The sequence below is a fragment of the Cupressus sempervirens genome, chromosome 1 (assembly GCF_028749045.1).
Source record: "Cupressus sempervirens isolate cs-2001-9-10 chromosome 1, ASM2874904v1, whole genome shotgun sequence".
In the NCBI taxonomy this organism is placed as follows: domain Eukaryota; kingdom Viridiplantae; phylum Streptophyta; class Pinopsida; order Cupressales; family Cupressaceae; genus Cupressus; species Cupressus sempervirens.
Window position 1 is genome coordinate 506,618,260 of NC_143118.1, and position 20,222 is coordinate 506,638,481.

The 20,222-nt window shown below is 32.9% G+C and overlaps 1 pseudogene; it reads right to left on the reverse strand.

The window, feature by feature from the left end:
- Positions 1 to 4,035: 4,035 nt before the first annotated feature.
- On the reverse strand, positions 4,036 to 9,904 carry LOC149578452 (nucleobase-ascorbate transporter 5-like; annotated as a pseudogene).
- Between the last annotated feature and the right edge of the window lie 10,318 nt (positions 9,905 to 20,222).

Below are 20,222 nucleotides of genomic sequence, written 5' to 3' on the forward strand. Positions count from 1 at the left end.
ATGTCGCTATGGAAAGCTACGAGAATTTTAACGATAGTGACATAGCGCCTTGGCGACGTGTGGCATAGATGACATAATGGGCCCGCCCTTCTCCAAAGTGATAGTACGACTCATCCTCGATGGCAGTTGTTAGGTGGGTCATAGTACATGGTGGTTTTCCATTGGTCCTTTCAGCCAACTCAGTGTGCAGTTGTACCATTTTGTTGATCATCATTAGATCTAAGAAGATCAAGGGCTGACGCTTTCCCGCATTATCAAAATGCGAGGAAATTAAATATTGCGGGGAAGCAATCGGCAACACGTTTCCTAGGTGATGTCATGATGAATTTTCTCAGAGGTTTAGAAAGTACAAGTTATGTTCACTATCCAATGTAGGCAGATTAAGGGCTGACGCTTTCTCGCATTATCAAGATGCAAGGAAATAAAAAAATGCGAGAAAGTGGGTAGCCGCGATGTGTTTCTACGGGACTAGTTTCTCTATGGATCACCAGTTGGATGCCATGTGTTGTTAAGTGTGTTACAGATTGCTAAGGTGGTGCCAGGTGTGATGGGCCTGGGGCAAGAACAAGCGCAGATCTTCCATGATCGTTGATCTTGTGGAGATCAACGGTGGGTGCTATCTCGCTATGGAAAGCTGCGAGAATTTTAACCATAGTGATATAGCACCCTTTCGCCACATGGATCAGTGGGGCCAAAGGTTATGAAGCTGCAAGGATGGTACCGGTTTGGGCTGAGTCAGATGCCAGGTGTGTTGAGTTGTTTCGTGGGCCTAGAGGTTTTAAGGAGATAGCGCAATATTATGGCGAGTCTTCACGATCGTCAGATCAATTCAAATCTATGGTGGGCACTATCTCGCTATGGGAAAGTGCTTGAAAGATATCATAGCGACATACCCCTAGGTGACACGTGTCTTTGCTGGCCCAGCCAAGATTGACAGTTAGGGGGCCCTGACAGTTAATGTAACCGTTACGGTTAGAATTTGCAAGGATGGTGCAGTTAGTAATGAAAGGGGGTGGTCAACTCATGAAGACCCACAAGGTGGCATAAAGAAATAAGCTCGTTGGTCCATGTGGCTCATCCTGCTTGCAGAGTTTAGTTGACTTGCTGACTCTGCTGATTCAGGTGCTCAAGAATGAAGAAAGTCAAGATTTTTTATGCGAATCTGATCTTCATGATCGATTTCAACCACCAAAAGTGAATGGGAGACAAGGAAGAACACTCCACCTCCGATCCAATCCATCTACCTGGTCAGAGTGGCTTAATGGCACCGTTTCTGTCTTCTCAAGGCATTTTTTGACACAGAAGGTCAGATATCATTGCATCTAGATCCGTATCCAGATCAGATTTTCTCCATGATTATTCCTTGCAAGACTTAATGGCAGGTTTTTACAAAGTAATTATAGTTGGAGGACATCTCAGTTATGCCTAAACTATAAAGGCAATTTTTGTAAATTTTGTAAAGGTCGATCATTCTCTATTGTTCTCTGCTGTTTCTCTGCAATTCTAGTGTAAAATTCCCTTTGCCTCTAAACTGTATGATTTCTTCCTTATCTCCTTCAGCCATTGGTGTGAAGTGCAAGAACTCTTTGCCTCCACTAGTGTTTTGTGGAAATCTATAATCTGCATGACTGTATCCCCTTGGCCTATGAATGATAATATAAGTGAATACCTCTTCCTTGTGTCATTCATCTTGGTTTTCTAATCTGCATGTGGTTATTTGATTAAAGCAAGTCTAAATGTGTATATCCTTAGTTTCATTCTGGTTCAATAGTGCATACATGGGCAGAGATTGGTCTGAACACTCTATTTTGGTGCATCACCTCTTCAGATTAGATTAGGTAGATTTTCTTTCATGCTCTCCTTCTCCCTTTTCCTCTCCAAGAGTAGTATATATTCACAAATGATAAATTCACAAGAAACCAATACAACTTTAGGACCTTAATAGTAATATATTCAAAACATATTGTTATTGATGATGGGACAAACTAGCTCCCTTGTTTGTAAGCCAAAATCAAATTAAAAAAAAAAATTACTCTTTCCTGAATGGATTCTAGAAGAAAAGACTACACTACAAGTAAATTTATCATTGCCCAATCTAAAAAAATGTTCAGTACCATTCCAACAGCCAATAATATTGCAAAGATTATCATTTTGAACAAAAAATGGCTAAATATTAAAAATAAGTTAATGTTGTCACAATTTTTACTTTCTAGTAAAAAATATAATAGTTTTTACTGCACTCCTCTATCTAAGAAAAGGACAGATTCAAAAAATTGAATTGATCCTTCTTTTAGGAGGGTTCCAAAATAAATGTTCATTAGTTCAATTCTATCAAAAGCATGAACAATTAAAGATTTACAATTGTAGCTTTATAATTACACTTTCCAAATTAAGCTAGCTATGCACAACATGTGCATCTTGAGAGTTTTGAATCAAGATGACATCTAAAAATACTTTGTAAAGCATCCTATCTATTCACAACTCTATTTTTTTGTGTATGAAGCACATGCCATCAAAAAGATCTAAATGATTGTTGACAAGGACATAGACTTATTTAAGGTAGTTCTCAAAACTTTGCCTTATATGGGGAAAAGTAGTAAAATATTAGCATCTAAGGCTTTCTTACTATGATATTATATCCAACGAATACAATATTATTATTTGCCTGCCTGCCCATAACAGAGGTATTCCCAACCTTAACATAATAGAGTTGATTCTTTAGATAGACAGGAAAAACTTATTTAGTCTGAAAGGAAGAGCATAACATTCTTCACTTTTAGGGCCAGTTTTGAATTTACATGACTTCTCCCACCAATGCCAACCTCGGTCTTTCCTTGTTGAACTCTCATGTACATACAAAGTGCTATCCAGTACTATTGCTACAAATCTAGCAACTGTTAGTGGTGATGAGAAAACCACATTCAGAATGTCATTGAACTACAAGATAATCTAGTTAGAAAAACAATTTAGTTCCAAAATGTCATAGCTCAACTCAATGTCACCAAAATAAATGTGATATCAACTTTCTCTAGCTCCTCGAAAAGAGGAATAGAAATCCTACCCATCTGGATCTAGTGTGGACTAGACCATAGCCAGAAGTAATTGTGAACTCATTGAAATACTGAGGTACAAATAAGCCCAAAAATAAAGAGAAACCCAAGATAAAAATTGTCCTGAAACTATTTAGATTGCAATATTGGAGAAAGCTACGCCCTCCAACAGCTGCTCATCAAAATCACAAAAACTCAGAAAACAACATGGAGTTACCGTTTTTTGACTACAAGTATTAATTTGTGGAAACTAATCATAAGCTTTATTTTTCTTTTGTTGACTCCTCGATAGCTTTCTGTAATTTTTTTATAGTTTTCTTGCCTGTAGTAATCTAAACCTTATGATGATTTATTTTTGTGCTTGACTTGTCAATATCCTACTCAAATTGATGTAGACAATACAAAGTTTGGCAAATCAAACAAATAAATTTAGTAAATTTAGCACAGCGAAAAAATAGACAAATAGTAATTACAATCTGCAATTTTGCAACTTTAGATTTTTGCTTATGTAACTTTTCTCCTCCTGCATTCTCCATCTTGGTTTGAAGCTCAGAAGCCTAAAAGAGAACAATAGTATTAATTAAAAAGTATGGCTTACAAAATTTCACATGAATGGCTCCAAACCCATCTTTCCAACCTTCTCCTTGAGTTTTTTAGAGCCTTTTACAAGACGTGCAAGCTCTTTTTCTTCATTTGTGATGACTTGGTTGAGTTCTTTCAGCCTGTCTAGTTCACTCTTTGATGCCTGTGCTGTAGACTTCAAAGAATCAAGTTGCTTCTTGATGTCAACATGCTGACCGTTGAGTTCTTCCGTATGTAATTAGAACAATGGTAAGATAAGGTAAACCATTTCCATGGCTAAAAAAGTGGCAATGATGTCTACAAATAATAGATTGGAAATACTGTTGTTCAATTTCTAGACCTCCAAGAGTGTCTTGGCTAATTCTAGTTCCAAATGTGACATGGCCTTCTCTGCTCCTTGATACTACTTAACAACAACACTTATCCTTTGTTGTATGTTTCTAAGCTGTTCAACTAAGTTTTCAAGTTCCTTTTCAACACTCGCAATAGCTTCCCCATAAATACTAGAAGCTTTTATGGATGTTCCCATTCTACCACCTTGTGGTTTTCCACTGCCACCACTCATTGTACTAGATTTCTCAAAAATTGCACCATCCAATGTGACCACACGTCTCAACTCTTTGTCTAGACCATAGGCAATTTGAGTGGCCTAACAGAAAACAATAAATAAAATTAAAAAGATTAAAGAAACAAGTTTATGAAAATATACAAAATATTTAAGAAAGAGGTGCTGAAAACAACATTTATTACTGTCATTAGTAGATATATGAAATCAGAATATGCATAATTTGGTAGTGGCATCCAAATGTGTGGACCTTGAAAAACTTTTTCTATAATAAATGTAGAACTAACCTCAATATTATAACTAGTTGATATTTTCTTACAAATCCAACCAATAAAATGAATGCTACCATAGAATAAGGGGCAAAGAAGCAGACAATTAAAAAATATGTAAAGAATGGAATCTACCTAGTCTAGATCTTTTGCTACAACAGTATCTTCCTAATGCAACATAAAATGCCAATTTAATGCGCTCATCCTAAACAATTACTAAGTCAAATAAGTGTGGCACACCTTTTGGTGTTCTAACTTTCTCCTTTATTCTTTCAAGATGGTTCTCTTGCTTCTCTTGAATAACACAACAAAACAAAATGATAAGTTATTATACTTTCTTTAGTTTTTCTCTTAGTTTGAGGGATAGTAGGGACGGAAAAAAAGATCTCAAGGAAAGCCAAGAGCATTATTAATAAAATATATACCTATTATTTTTCAAAAATTAAAAATTAAAAAAGAAACAATTTAACTTTTGGTAAACAATATGATTTAAAGAAGCTGAAATTACATTGATAGTCAATTGATGCAATGATCGACAACATATATCTGTAGTATAATGTTTACATTATTCATCAAAAGATACAAATATAATCTTACAAATTTCCACTACAAATACCTTGACATACCCACTGCTCAAAAACCCTAGACCCACCTAGCTCCTACAAGGGAATCTCAACTAACCTTGCACGTGTAGCCCATCCCTCAACATCCCATCATTCTACTGTACTGCAGTGGTCTTCAATCATCCTTTAATGCACAATATACACATCTCTATTCTCCTAGAAGTAAGCCTTTATATTATTCATTTATGCAGTTTGGAGGCCCATAAGCTTGCAACTTTAGGTTCATGGTATTTTACATCTTTTTACATCCCTTTGAATGCCATTTTTTTTGGTTTGTGTAGTTCAGAGTCCATAGGTACATCTTGCTCACAGTCTGGGAGAAGAAATTTGTATTCTAAGAATCTTTTTATGACAAGTATTGAATATTTTATATTACTTTATTTTTAAAGCTGATATAAGAGGAGTAGAATATAATCGTGCTCTCAAAAGACAACATGATAAAAGTTGTAAAGATTAAAGAAAAGCATTTATGATATAAGGTAGAAAGTCGCCTTAATGGGAGAAAAAGGGAGGGTTATAGTTCAGGAATTGTTCTAACTATTCAAGAGATCATGGCTATTAAAATATAGGCTCCAAATTTGTTAAGGCATTCTTGTTTGTCTTTCCATTCATTCCAATCAAGAGAGTCATTTAAATAGTACAAAAAGAAGCTCTAGCCAGGACAACTTATTACTATTACATTAGATGCTACAATCACATTGAGAAGGGCAAGTCAAATGGCGAGGGGCACCAACTGCAACATCTATGTTTACTGGATGTTTGAAATACATGAAATTCATGGTTAAAAAGATCAATGGAGATTATATCAACATTTAAATGGAGTTGGAGAATCCTTGCTAGCAGTGGAAGATGATATGCAACACCAATATACAAATCATATAAGCACAATGCTTAGTAAGATTGTACAATAAAAAACTCCTAACCCATTTTATTGGTCAAGATTTGAATATGTAATATAATAGTAGAGCATATAATAAATTCTTAAATATAAATTGGAAAAGTGAGCATCGAAAATATTTCAAAATAAAGCATAATTTCTATGTTTTTGGGATGCTAAATAAGATATTCACTTCAAAAACATGTCAATTTGGATGAATTTTAGAGGCATATTAGCTCGATAAGTTTGAAGAATCATACTAAAGAGAAAAAGGACTATGCCCAAAAGGGCTTGATGACATCATATATCCAATTTCAACTCCATGTACATTATGTTTAAACATTCAACACACTGGAAAATATTGTCTCTACAAAACCCATTAACATATTCAATAGCAAACTGAAAGATAAAGCATGTTTCAATACCAATGAGATCAAACAAGTAAATACAATGCCATGACATCTACAATGTTGACTTTCGAATGGTTTTCTTTTTTGTTTTGCAAGTAACTTCTTGGTTCCTGAAAACTATATTCAATAATTTTAAATTTTAAAAACATAAGAAGATAGTTCACAAAAAAAAAAAGATGAGCATCTCCATATAAGACTCACTCAAAGCTCATTTCAGCAAAGAACATACTAGTATCATAAATGTTGCAATACCAAGGCTTTTATTCTGCAATAATTCTACACATGCCTATGCAAAAGATGTTGTTTCCACCACAATAAAGTCAAGCTCTCCACAAGCAGTGGATATAGCAACATCATATTGTGTTGCAAACCAGACTAGATATTTGTTAACCTGGTATTCCTTTAATGCCATACAAACAATAATTATTGAACCAAATTTAGACAACATAGAAATAAAAGATCAATAGCATTTTTTTTTAAATAGACCAAAAATTGTCAACCATTGCAATAGAAATAGAAACATCATATTTTTCTGCAAACAAACATTCAGTTTGTGAATCTAGAATTCATGTAGCTATCAAACAAGAAAGGATTCAAGAGCCAAAAATTACATGGAAGGACATGGGGATTTGAAAAAATTGATACCATATAAATGCTGCAAATAGATTTGTGGCTTGCTACTAAAGAGGAAATGCACCATTAAACCAAAGAGAGTGGATTCTATGTGGAATCATGTAAGGAGAACTAGATGGATTCCCTAAAGTATCTAAGTGCATTTGGGAAATGTGCAACAAGGATGCCTCTTTAGGATAGATGGAGGAGGAGCTGTGATACTTGCATACTTTGACACAACATAAAATGCACCACTAGACTGCCAATTCAAAACACAACAATCAATACACTTTGCAACATATGGATAATTAACAAAGTAGTTAGCAACTACAAAAACAATTAAATATGAAGGCTGGAATTTGGAATTTGACAAGCTAACCTCTATGAGTGAGACAAAAATAACAACCATCATTGCAAATGCTTGTCCTATATCAAATATGGGCGCTTCCCATTGGAATGGATAGTGAATCCTTATCCTGCAGAATAACAAGAATGAGTGAAAACTGCTTTAAAAAAAATGATTTAACATGAGAAATTTGTAAGTAGTCTATACCATGGGGCATGTGTAACCAATCTAGAACTGTCTGTCTTGCAATGAAGTTGGATTTTTTGAGGACTATGCTTGTATGCTCCACTACTATGAGAAAATAAACATAAAGTTAAACAATTGCAACAACAATGATGACAACAAAGCACTCAAAAATAGGTTTCTTTCTAGGCTTGATATGTTGAGCATACTAAAATGATAGAAAAGGGATTCAATCAGTTACTATGCCTACTATAACTCAAGCAAATACCATACCTTTTTTCTGGCTGCAAAAAATTATCTGTAGACCCAAGTACAAGGTTAAAACACCATGTATACTCTCAATACTAGAAGCATAAAATTAAACCTATAAATCTTTAAATTTGAACCTAAAGACCCAATCTCCTGAAGAGGTAAGAATGTTTTTAGGAACCCAACCAAAATAAATGCTCATTTTGCAAATTTTAAAATCATATATTTAATTTTTTGAGTTAGTAGCTCCTAGTTTAGATTGTGTATGAGTTTTTAAACTAGAAGCTAGTAGTTCAAAATTAAAAAAAATGATAAACTGACATATTTAATAGTCTCATTCAAAATTCTAATGGTTTTACCTGTGAAAAAAAGACCAATGTGATAAGCTGTGGAAGTCCCATCTCTATGCATTTAGCCACCTACAAATAACATTACAAAATGAACATGAGACTTAATTTGACTTCAACATATGGAAGTGTTAATCAACATGGTTGTATTGAATTAAAAAAGAAGTTAGTCATTCATGCCCTAAAATTACAAATGTATAAAACACTTTGTAAAACCATGACTTCCAAAGAAAGCTCTTAGTAATAAGGAAATCCAAAAAAATTGATGTGCTACATATAGGTCAGACCAAGTTTGTGTTTTGAATGAAGAAATTTAAACAAAGAAAGGATTCAAAATCTTGAAAACCATAGATCAAGTTCATCTAGTGAAAAATCCCAACTGGCATGAATAAGGAGATTTTCAAGTTCAATAGCCCAATAATTAGTTGGCTTAAAGTTCTCTAAATATTCTACTAATAAAACATTTCAATGAGATGCTCTCCGAACTCAAGCTTAATTAGTATCACTAAAAGCCAAAGTGAGCATCCATTTCTTGCTCCCCCAGTTTCATTGCATGAAAATTATTTATCAATTAGCTCTACTGCCTCAAATTTAAATTGTAAACTTGAAAGGTGTGCACAACCACCAACTTAGATTAATATCCAAGTGACAAAGTAATATTATGATGCACCACATAGCTCTCCAAGATTTGGGTGCTCACAACCATAACCCATTAATGATCCTAAATTAAGGATTGTATGAATTAAGAGTCATTGAAACAAATTAGCATTCTATTCAAAAAGTACTCATTCAAGAAAAACTATTATAAGCAAGATGTCATTAATCCAGGATAATTAGACATTTGATTAAGTAAGCAGGGTCTAGGGAAATGGGTCTCATATACATATCCTAGGCAAGTTGAGTTCATAGAGGCCAAGCCCCACAAGAGTTATTAGAGGAAATATAGAAAGTAGACTCAGAAACTTGAGAAGAGCAAGATCAAGATAATAATGCCAAGCCTTAGAGACTGTAAAGTGATGAAATCAAAAATAATTTTGTAGCCTATGGATTAGATAAGATGCATAAAATAAATAGACCTAACAACAATAACCTAGAGACTAATGAATCCGACAATAATTTGTAAACTGGATGCAACAATGAGTGCAGCCTGCACTCCTCACATTGAATGCATAAATCTCCGCAGACAAGGATTCATGGGTTAGTAAAGAGTAATAAACCATATATGTTTCCAAATCAAGTTTGAAGAGTACTCTATGTACCAATTTCCTTACGTACATCATGTGGGTCCGTTATTTTTTGAAATTTTCTAGAACCAACAATGGAAACAGTTGGAAGAACTAAAGCGTAGGATCTTCCTATAACAGTAGGAAGCCTAGTCCCAAAATATGATTGTAAAAGGGTGTTAAGACCTGCTATGAACAATAACCTTTGGATAACTTTGGCTTTGTCATCCTGCATGGATATTTAATTTATGTAATTGAGAGTTATAAACACCTCATTGAAGCTATCAAACATACCTTGCACTAAATTAACAAAAAATAGGATTCCATTGGTAGCAAAACCCTAATTTTAAAAAAAAGATATATGAAGCATAGGAAGCTCCATAATGGACTATTATCAGAGTTTTTGAGACTGTGGAAGTGTGTAGCATTTTCAACTTACATTTGAGCCACCCATTTGAGGAACACAGAATGAGGGGATGATTACAGTGGTGCCCAACATAACTAGATAGTGCTGAAAACCAAGCAGGATAGCTTTCACTGCAGAAGCCAAGACAATAATTAGCTCCATACGATGTCCAACCTATAAGAAAATAAATGAAGCCCTTTAATTAGTCTTGAGCAACCTCTTAACCAAAAAACTCTGCCAGAGAGGTAACCTATGGTGGGGCTTTGGCATTACATGAAAATTTGAAATACAACACGAATTAGTTGCCAAATTGAATCTAAACATCTAGGATAATGGCTTGCTCTGGTTGACTAATAATGAAATTAGAACAAGAGAGATGCCAAAAAAAGGAAAAAAAAATCAGAGCAACATGATGTACATATGTCATAAACAAAGTACACTTCAAAAAAATTAGGATATAGATATGAGATATATATAAACAATTTCCCTGAAATAGTATTAAAGCAAGATATTCATATCAGTTGTCCCAAGAATTCCAGAAGAGGATGTGGAGAAGGTTCTATGGTAAAATGGCCTAGTTGATTATATATGAATCAGTAGTAAATGTCTTGAAAATAGTCTTATGTCTGGGTTACGAACAGAACCATTAACACTCATATTACCAAGATATTCAAATTCATCATAGACAGGATGCATTTGAACATGTTTTTGAGCAAATCATATAGTTTAATTGCTGATAAATATTAATATGTGCATTTTTAGAGGAACAAATACACATGGAAAATTGGATAGTAGAAAGAGTGCGTTTGAATCATTTTGTGGGATAGAGAGTTAAAAATATGTTCAAGACACTTTCAGCCCAAGCTTTACATTTGTTTGATTGACGGGAAGGTTCAAAAATAATACATACTAAAATATGCACTCAAATCATAGGTAAGCAGATTGGATCATACATAAAACGTAACATGCAATATTCATTATCAGTATATGGGTTCTAGATATAAGACATTTGGAATCATTAGTCCATAGGTTAAACACTTAGAAAAGTCTAAAGTTGCAATAGGTGGGCATAAATAATATCACAAGCAGTTGCTACAGCTTATGCTATAAAGCCTTTCTAAAATTATAAGCATGTACACATGCATATGAGTTATCCTTGGCCAAGTACTCCAGAAGACTTATTGGGCTTACAAGTAAACTCATACATTTTTGGAGATTTCTATGGCTCAGTATGAGCAGATGTTGTATCAGCTTAGGATCCTTAAAATTATTGCACCATTTTCCAAGATTGAATTCATAAATATATAGAAGACAAGGTAAGGGGTAGTCCATACAACACCAAAACAAAGACTTGGCCCAAGGCCTTTGCAGTTTTATGATTCCTTGGTATGTTAGTTTGAGCTTCACTTGGTTTCAAGAATACTATAATATTCTCTACTTAGCAAGGCCAACCACGTGAAGGTGGAAGCTCATCTAGCCTCACCCCCCTCCCCCTAACATCAATCTAAATTACCCATTATCATCTAATTACATACTTCATTCATTCATTCATCCATTTATGAACTATAACATTCAATCAATACAATCACATAACATTCATTAATATGATATAAAATTCATTAATACACAATACTAATCAAGACTTCATCAACACATAAAAATATTCATTAACATAAAATAAAAATCAATATTAATACACATCATTCATAGATAATTACTTAAAACAAAGTTGTTTCATTATCCAAAAAGGTTTATCAAAGAGCACTTTTAAAACATCATTTCTTCTTTTTGTTTTTCTTAGCTCTCTTAAGAAAAATGCTCATAGGAGCATCCATATCTTCCTCATTCTCCTCCTCTTTTGGCACGTTTAATGTCAAATTACAATGGCTCCTTCTCTTTGGAGGAGCAAGAGGCTTCTGCACTAAAGGGGGCTCTATTGCAAGAACAAGTAAACACGATAAATTGGCATACTCTTTTTCTTTTCTTGACTATTACAAGTCTATAATTAAGTACTAGTACAAAATAAAATGAATTTTTCTTACCTGAAAATGCCACATCATGTACATTAACATTTTGATTTGTCGCCACATCAACATGTTGAACACTTGGAACATGCTCCACTCCTTCACCATGATGTTCAACATGCTCTGAAATATTCAAAAAAGGATACAAGTCAAATTGCAATTGAAGATGTTAAATTGTATTCTTAATTTCATGATTAATTTCCAATAGAAAATTAATACCTCCACCACTATAATGCACATTATGGCCTTCATTAAAAGTGGGTTCTATGATAGGATATGAAGGTTGCAGTAAAATTTTATGCAAATTGTTATGCAGTCAATTTACATTCAAAACTAACACCAAAAAAGAATCTTCTCAAATATTCAATTTCATTTACTTTTCATCTTACCAATTTACCTATGAGATATCATTTGGTGTACTAGATTCTTGGGCAATGGTTTTAGATTCTTCGTGTAGGCATCAACAACAATTTTATAACCTTCCTTCAAGGCAATTTTTCTATTTTCATTTGTGAGCTCTACATTGAATTCCGTGCCTTGTATTTTTTGCTTAATATTGTTAGTTTTCCATGTATGGTTTCATTAAACAAAATTGTTTGCATCATTATATAAAAAAATAAATATAAAATTTCATTGCTCCTACTCACAAGTCGAGACTGGAGATTCATATAGTCACCGGAGCGAAGTTTGTGTTGGCCAACCTTTTGTAGTCTCACTTTTGTAGCCATGGATGTGTCCTACAATCTATGAACAATTTCAAACATCTTAGATTATATATTTACAAATATCACTAATTAGTGCATGATTATAATGTACTTAATACTATCATGACATACCTTTGTTTGCCCTGTGCTACTTCATTTACTCTATTTTCACATAGCCTTTTCTCCTTTGCATCTTCTATTATTTCATTCCACTCCATCAGTGGAGTCATAGGAGGATGATTGTACTTTGGGTTCTCCTTAAGACCCCTTCTATATTAATCCCTCATAGTCTTTATGCTTTGACACTCTTTTGAGAAGTAGGCCAATGTCAAACATGTTTTTTCCAAATTTCTCCTCAAAAGATGTAATCAACTAATTTTTTAATTCCATAGCTTGTAAATTCCACCTTTAAAAAATAAATTAGATTGTTAGATCAATAACTTTAATATAGTACAATAAATGGAAGAAAAGAAAAATTATGTAACAATGATATGAAATTATGTACCTTTTACGTATAGTGGGTCCAAATAGTCTCAATGTCATATCAAAAAGATGACCAAAGAAAGCATTATTACCTACAAGAACATAAAGAGATTATTAGTCCAAAATGAGTAATGTAAAAATTAACTAAATTTACACTTAAAATAATAACAATTTTAAAGCACTTGGAAGCTTTTGTTCTTTTAACGGAAACATAGTTTTCTTGTTTAGCAACAATGTCCCTGCATATGAACTAGTACTAATCACATGGACTGCTTCAGGAAATGGATCAACTTCACTAGTACTACTCTTTGTTACTTTATCAACTAAAGGTCTATCTATTAATGCAAAAAATAAGACTGCAATAAGATCTATCTGGCATAACTTTTATCACTAGTTACATCCACTGATGAATTAGGGCAAACATTTATAGACCATACTATTTTTTTACTACCATTCCTCATGATGAGTTTGAATATTCAAATTATTTTACTTCATTGACATCCAATGACCCTTAAAGTGGAATTGAATGACATGGTTTTGTAGCTAAAATGACATCTTAAAAGATAAAATGCATGGTTTTGTAGCTAAAACAACATGTGAAAAACACATTCTAACTGAAAACCACATTCTAACCAACATATACCTACATTGACATTTTTTCTCCTAGCTTTTAATTTGTCTATAGTGATTTAATAGTTTCTCCTACCAGTTAGCTCTTCAGAATTTGGGAAACCTTTTGTAGGCTGTATCACTACATCCCCTCATCCCAAAATTTTAGATAAACATTGGTGAACTTATTTAGCAGTAGTGGTGAATAAGTGCAAATATTGATTAAACAGTGTAATCTTAACCATTAATAAGAATAAAAGAAACAACTTTATTTCCACAAATCATTAAACCCATCCTCGTACACTATGCATTACAATATTCATTGAACTTGTGAAATGTTTTGCAATAATAACATCTTTAGCCCAAACAAATGTTCAAATAAAAAGTCTCAGAAAATAATGAACTATGGTTTTTGTTTTTGTTTTTGCTAGAGGCGATTCAAATTTTAGATTATTATGTTAAACCTTACTTATCTCTAAAAATCACTTGAAAGAGGTGATCTTTTGTAGTTCACAATTGTTACAAGTAATATTGATCACCTGGACTATTGAGATGTTTTATTGACCACAAACATACTTACTTTTAGTAGTTTAGTACATGACCACTCTTTTTTGTGAAGTAAAAGAATAGATCAAGAGCTTAAAATATTTTTAATTACCATCCATTCAACCAATCACATTTTTGTTGCAGATATATCATTCTTAAATACTATGGGGTTTACATATCTCACTAAATATTATCGGGGGATGTTTTTGGTACTACTGACAATTATAATTGTTAAAGCCTTGACATAGACTTTGAAAGTAGCTGGCATAGTGAACAATGAGGTAACACAGATTTTAATGGACATAGAAACTTATTACTTTGATAATTTCCATTTGAGCTTTCTGTGATGCAGGTCCCCACACCACTTTTAAAGGACTAGGAAAATGACCACATCTACTAGCTTCATTCCACAGCTCATGAATATTGATAATAGTTGATTACTTATTATTTGAATCAGAATCTATTTTCCTTGAATTTTATTAATGATTGTTTGAAGAATGCTATGGCTCATTTGATGATCCAAAAGATATATGAAATCAAACAAAGTCAGTTTCCATTGAAATTTGACAATGTTCATAAAGGTCTCATAATCATCATTTTAATTGTTATATGGTTCACTTACAAACTATATATGTGAGGTCATTAATAGACCATTTAAATGATGTAATTAGGGAAGAGTCAAGAAGTCGAGTTGACAACTGTTGACAACATAAACCATGTAATCAGATCAATTAGAAAAGTTGTTAAAAATTGGTTCAACAAAGTTATTATATTGATGTTCGCTAATGACAGTTTGTATGTCTTTTAATAGAGAGGGCCTTACCAGTGAAGTGTGGTTGAGGTAGGATAGAATTGGTGTAATGAAGCAAATATCAATGAAAATATATAATTCCTACATTTGAAATATGTTCTTGGATTCATTATGACTGTTGGTAATCGATGGATGTATAGTGAATATAATAGAGTTAGAGTTTTTATCCTAAAGTACCATAATGGTATTTTGAACCCCATTATATTGATTACACTATGATTTAAGAACATAGCTCAAAGCTACACCTTACTAAGGGTCACAAGACAACTTGATGGATCTTGGTTGGTTCAAGGAATGCTACTTTAGAAGAACATTTTTTGAAAATATGCATTCAAATTATGTCATCAACATATTTTATGTAACCTTTAAAGGGGAGTCCCTACGTGGGAAATTAATGTTTTCAGGATCAATGTAATAAGGGGGGAAATGTTGGTGTTTTTTTATTACATTGTTTGGTAATACTACCATTTGGTAACTATTAACTACCTACAAATAATTTGCACTTGTAATTGCTTTTGGCCTATAAATTTTCCCCATAACATATCAATAAAATCATCGAATGTTTATTTGCTTTCTATTATGATCACATATTTATCTATGGAGAGAACTGCAAAAATGTGTCCCAAAGGTGATACAATGCAGTTCTAAGATTCATTAGTTTAGTTTGGTAAAATTAATGAACCTTCTGGTTAAGACTACCTAACTATGTTATCTTGGAAACACATTTAATCCTTCCAAGAAAACACATACATAAACATTGATGCAGAATGATCAAAATATGAAGTTTATTAAATGTAAATGAAATATCATAACAATTAAAGCACACACCAAATGAAATGAAAGATAGAGAGACACCATCAATCACACTTTCTTCATTGGTAAATGCATACATAAAAACATACGAAAGTACTGCCACCAATCACAGTATTGAAATTGTTGCCATATGAATTGTTTTACTTTAAACTAGAGTGCAGATCTATCAAACATGACCTTAAATAAAAAGCTAAAAAAAAATACTAGAATATATCTCTTCCCAAACATATGCATTTCAAAGTTTCCAAAGCTTGTAATCCAACATATATGCCCGAATGATTACAAGAGTTTTTCTAGTCATCTTGTATCTGAATAATGACAATTTGGATGAAGCATAAATGAGCATAGGGACACATAATGGCTTCTTTCCAAATAAGAGTTACAAATATTTGAAACCTACCACACTCTTTGGCATGATTTATGATTGATGAAAATGCAAACTTTACCCAAACTTGTACAAGAGTTGTAGAGATGTATCAATATAAAGACTGTAGGCACCATAAACACTTTTATCAAAATTACAATCTAGATGTACTAAATGATGAATTTTATTTTTTATTGCATTCATAGTAGAAAAGAACATCTATTGAGCAATAGAGAACACCCATGTGAAAGAAAGGAAATAACATTGCAACAATAATAATCAACATCTGTGTGATGGAAAGAATCATAAGTTTAGTGCAACAATTAATGTTCAACATTCACAACAATAATGAATAAAAGTAAAAACAAACCCATGCAGTGAATATCATGAAATTGAATAGGGCTATTGATGTTCATTTTGATTGTGAGGCCTAATTTTCAAAGTTCTGGGAGACTTTATTTTCAATGCTTTATTCATATAATTTGTTAATCACAACTAGTATAGTTAGGAAATTTTGTATTAAGGGTATTTTGATTATTGTTCCTATAGGTGCACACTAGAAAAACCAAATAGGCTATAACTCTCAAGAAGAATACTAGTAGGAGGCTTAGAAAAGATGCTAGAAAACAAAGGAAAATGTCAAAGAATGTTTTCTATGTCATACAGAATAATCCTATCATGCACTAGTTATCATAAACTCATAGTACAATAGGAGTTTTGAATGATTTTTTAGCACATTGTTCTAGCTTGGGAGTACCCTATATTTTTGACACAACCTCTATCACGAGTTTGGGTTAGTACAAAGTTTGTTAAGAAAAATATGGTTGTTGTTGGAGATTTTTGAGGTAGATGCTAGAAAGGCTTACAAATTTGAAACCCTTCTCAATTTGATGAAATTGAAGTATTCAAACTATTATTAACAAAGAAATAGATTACCAACACTACAAATAGGCCAATACTAGAACAATCGTTGTTCTATTGGGAAAATAAATGGTCAATTATGCAAAGAATTAGAAGAGTTATTGACAACCACAATAAACTAGTGAGAGCATGCCACAAGGAAGTAGTTCTTATCCAAGATTTAAAGCTAAAGCTTTCTAAAATTGTAAAGCAAATAAGGAACAAGAGAAAACTATGCAACAATAATAGGGGATAGATATAACTCCATGCTTTGGGCTTGACTTCAAGATAGAGTAAATTTCACAAAAAATGAACTAGGAGGATAAAGTAGTGAAGGTTTCAAATTACTATATTTTGTAAATTGTTGTTTAAGCTCTTTGAGGAGAAACCAATTTGGCAAAAACAAACCTTGTAGGAATATTTGGTAGATGATGGACTAAAAGTTACATATGATCATTTGAAAAGGGTTATTTTTAGAAAAATAAATAGAACAATAAAGATAGTTATCTCATACTAGCAATTGTTTTACAAGATAAAAACAATTACTAAAATAAACTATTAAGTCATCAAAAAAAGTGTTCATATTAACACCAAAACAAATACATTATACCTACAGCTTACATATGCAATACCAAAGATCATATATCAGAAGTATAAGCTTGAGATAGAGATAAAAAAATAGAATAATAACATCTTGAGGACATAGACATTACAAAATATAGCAAAACAAGGTTTTACTAGTTCTAGTGGGCATAGACTAGGATGTTTGCATGGTCCTTGTTGCCGAAAATGCACCAGGAAATACTAGACCATCGACCAAAGGAGGAATCCACACTTCATCATGAGCTAAAGAATACAATATTGTTAGTAAAGACATTTACAATGGATAAAGATCAAATGTGATACTAGCTAAAAGCGTCCACAAAAAAAAAGAAGGTAAGTGTTATAATGTTGATGAAAACAAACAAAGAAAGTGTTACTTACACAAAGGTTGTGCACTACAACCCTCACCATGTTCAACATGTGATGTCACAACTGTCACATATTTCTATACAAGAACACATAAAATTAGAGATCATGATCCATAATATACTATAAAATATTAACATCTATTGAATTTCTATTATTTCTTTAGTCAAATTACTGCTTACCTTCAAAGATTGGACCCTACGGTCCAATTCTTTTCTTAGTACCTCTTTCTCCTTGATAGTGTCACCCTCGAAGATAATGTTAACAATTTCATCACTGTATCTTTGTTTGAGTTGTTGGTCCATGAACATAGGGTCAGCACTAAGGGCAATGTCATGTAGAAATGATGCCCGTATTTCAAATCACATTTGATCAGCGGTCATTCTAGCTTTTTCTTATCATTTGTGACATCAAATATTAGTAAAATTTTGTCAAAATAACTCCAAAGCCATAAAGAAAAGAACATAATAATATGACATTTGTTTCTATATTAACATTAAAAATTATAATAATTAATGTTTACTTCCATTGAAGGTGTTTGAGATGGTGCATCCATGTCGCCCTATGAAAAAAATTAGTAAGTCTTAGAAATTAGCAACAAAATTAAAGTAATAGACTTGCAAAAAAAATTATTAATAATAAAGTAGATTGTTTATGTAAATCATTTGTCTTAAGTTAGCCAAAAATATGGTGTAACTAATGTGTATATCTAAAAAAATATTTGACATGTTCTACTTAATGTTTATATCTGCACATATGGTTTGGAAAGAAAAATTTGGTCATACATGACCCCACCATAGTTGAAATTGATCCTACTTGGAAATTTCATTGATCATCATGATCTTCATCCATGTCATCATCATCATCACCATCATCATACTTGTCACTTTGATCATCGTCGTCACCACCACCATCTTCGTTGCCATCATCATCATCTTCATCACCATCATCATCATGACCATCATGACTATCATCATCATGGCCATAATCACTATGATCATCACCATCTTCATCACCATGATCATGATCCTCATCAGCAACATCATCATCATTATCACCATTATCATCAGCATGACCAAAATCATCACCACCTTCTTCTTCTTCATTACTAGGTAACTGTTGTTCCTGATAATCATTTACTTTGTCTTGTGCTTCTTCAATATCTTCTTCTTCCATCACATTATAATTTACTGACCTTCCTCTTGGGTCATATCTAAAAAAAAATGAGAAACCTAGTTTGTGTGGAACACCAAAGTAAAACACTTTCTCACATTGTCTTGGAAGAACATAGGGCACATCTTTGACTGGCTCAAATGACCTTGTACTAGTCATAGTAAATTCACTATCATGTTCAATAACAGTCCTATCAAGATCATTTCGATTTAGTTGTAGCCCAAACCATTTGATGAAAAATAAAACTATTTTGAATGAATTAAAGTTGCACTCAAGTATATCATCCAAAGTGCCATAGTATCAATTTTCAGATTGTTGAGGATGTATGTCAGTTTTAGACAAAATATTAGTGATCGCAAAGACAACACTTATCCTGAAATCACATGTTTTCTTCATTTCATCTAACTTTTTGGTGCAAAATTTATAGCCATGGTAGTACATAGCTTTGTGGTGTTTGACCTGCAATTATTCAAACATATTAAGATTATTTGCATCGATCTGTGAGTTGATATTAAACTTATATCTCATAATTAGTAATCTTATGCGTACCTTTGTATCTCTTAAGCCATATACTAGATCAAGTACCATTGGTGTAACATTTGGATCTCCATTACATTGAGCTTCTTTAACCAAAGATGCAACAACATCCCATGTTAATGAGTGACCATTTTCTTAATACTGTTCAATCCATACTATCATCCAATCAAGATTGTTTGCAATATACAAATGTAGTGCATCCCACTCACGACCAACTATAAAGAAGACAATTACACAAGTTAGAAACAACTTATATATATTGATGATGGATAAGAATTATTAAACTACAACAATTTTTTTTTATAATTACCTCTTACTCTCCTTAATCTACCTTTCCCCATCAGGTACTCCCCTTCAAATTTCTCATTAGAGTTGGGATCCCAAATGCGATCTACATGGATATTTGCTGCAAACTTTGGAAGATATTCACTAATGTACACCATGCCTGGTATACCATGTATCGTTCTACCAGAGAACCCTCAGGATGTTCTCTTTGTCAAACCAAGCCCTTCATAAATTTTAAGTGCCTCTCAACCACCCACATTGA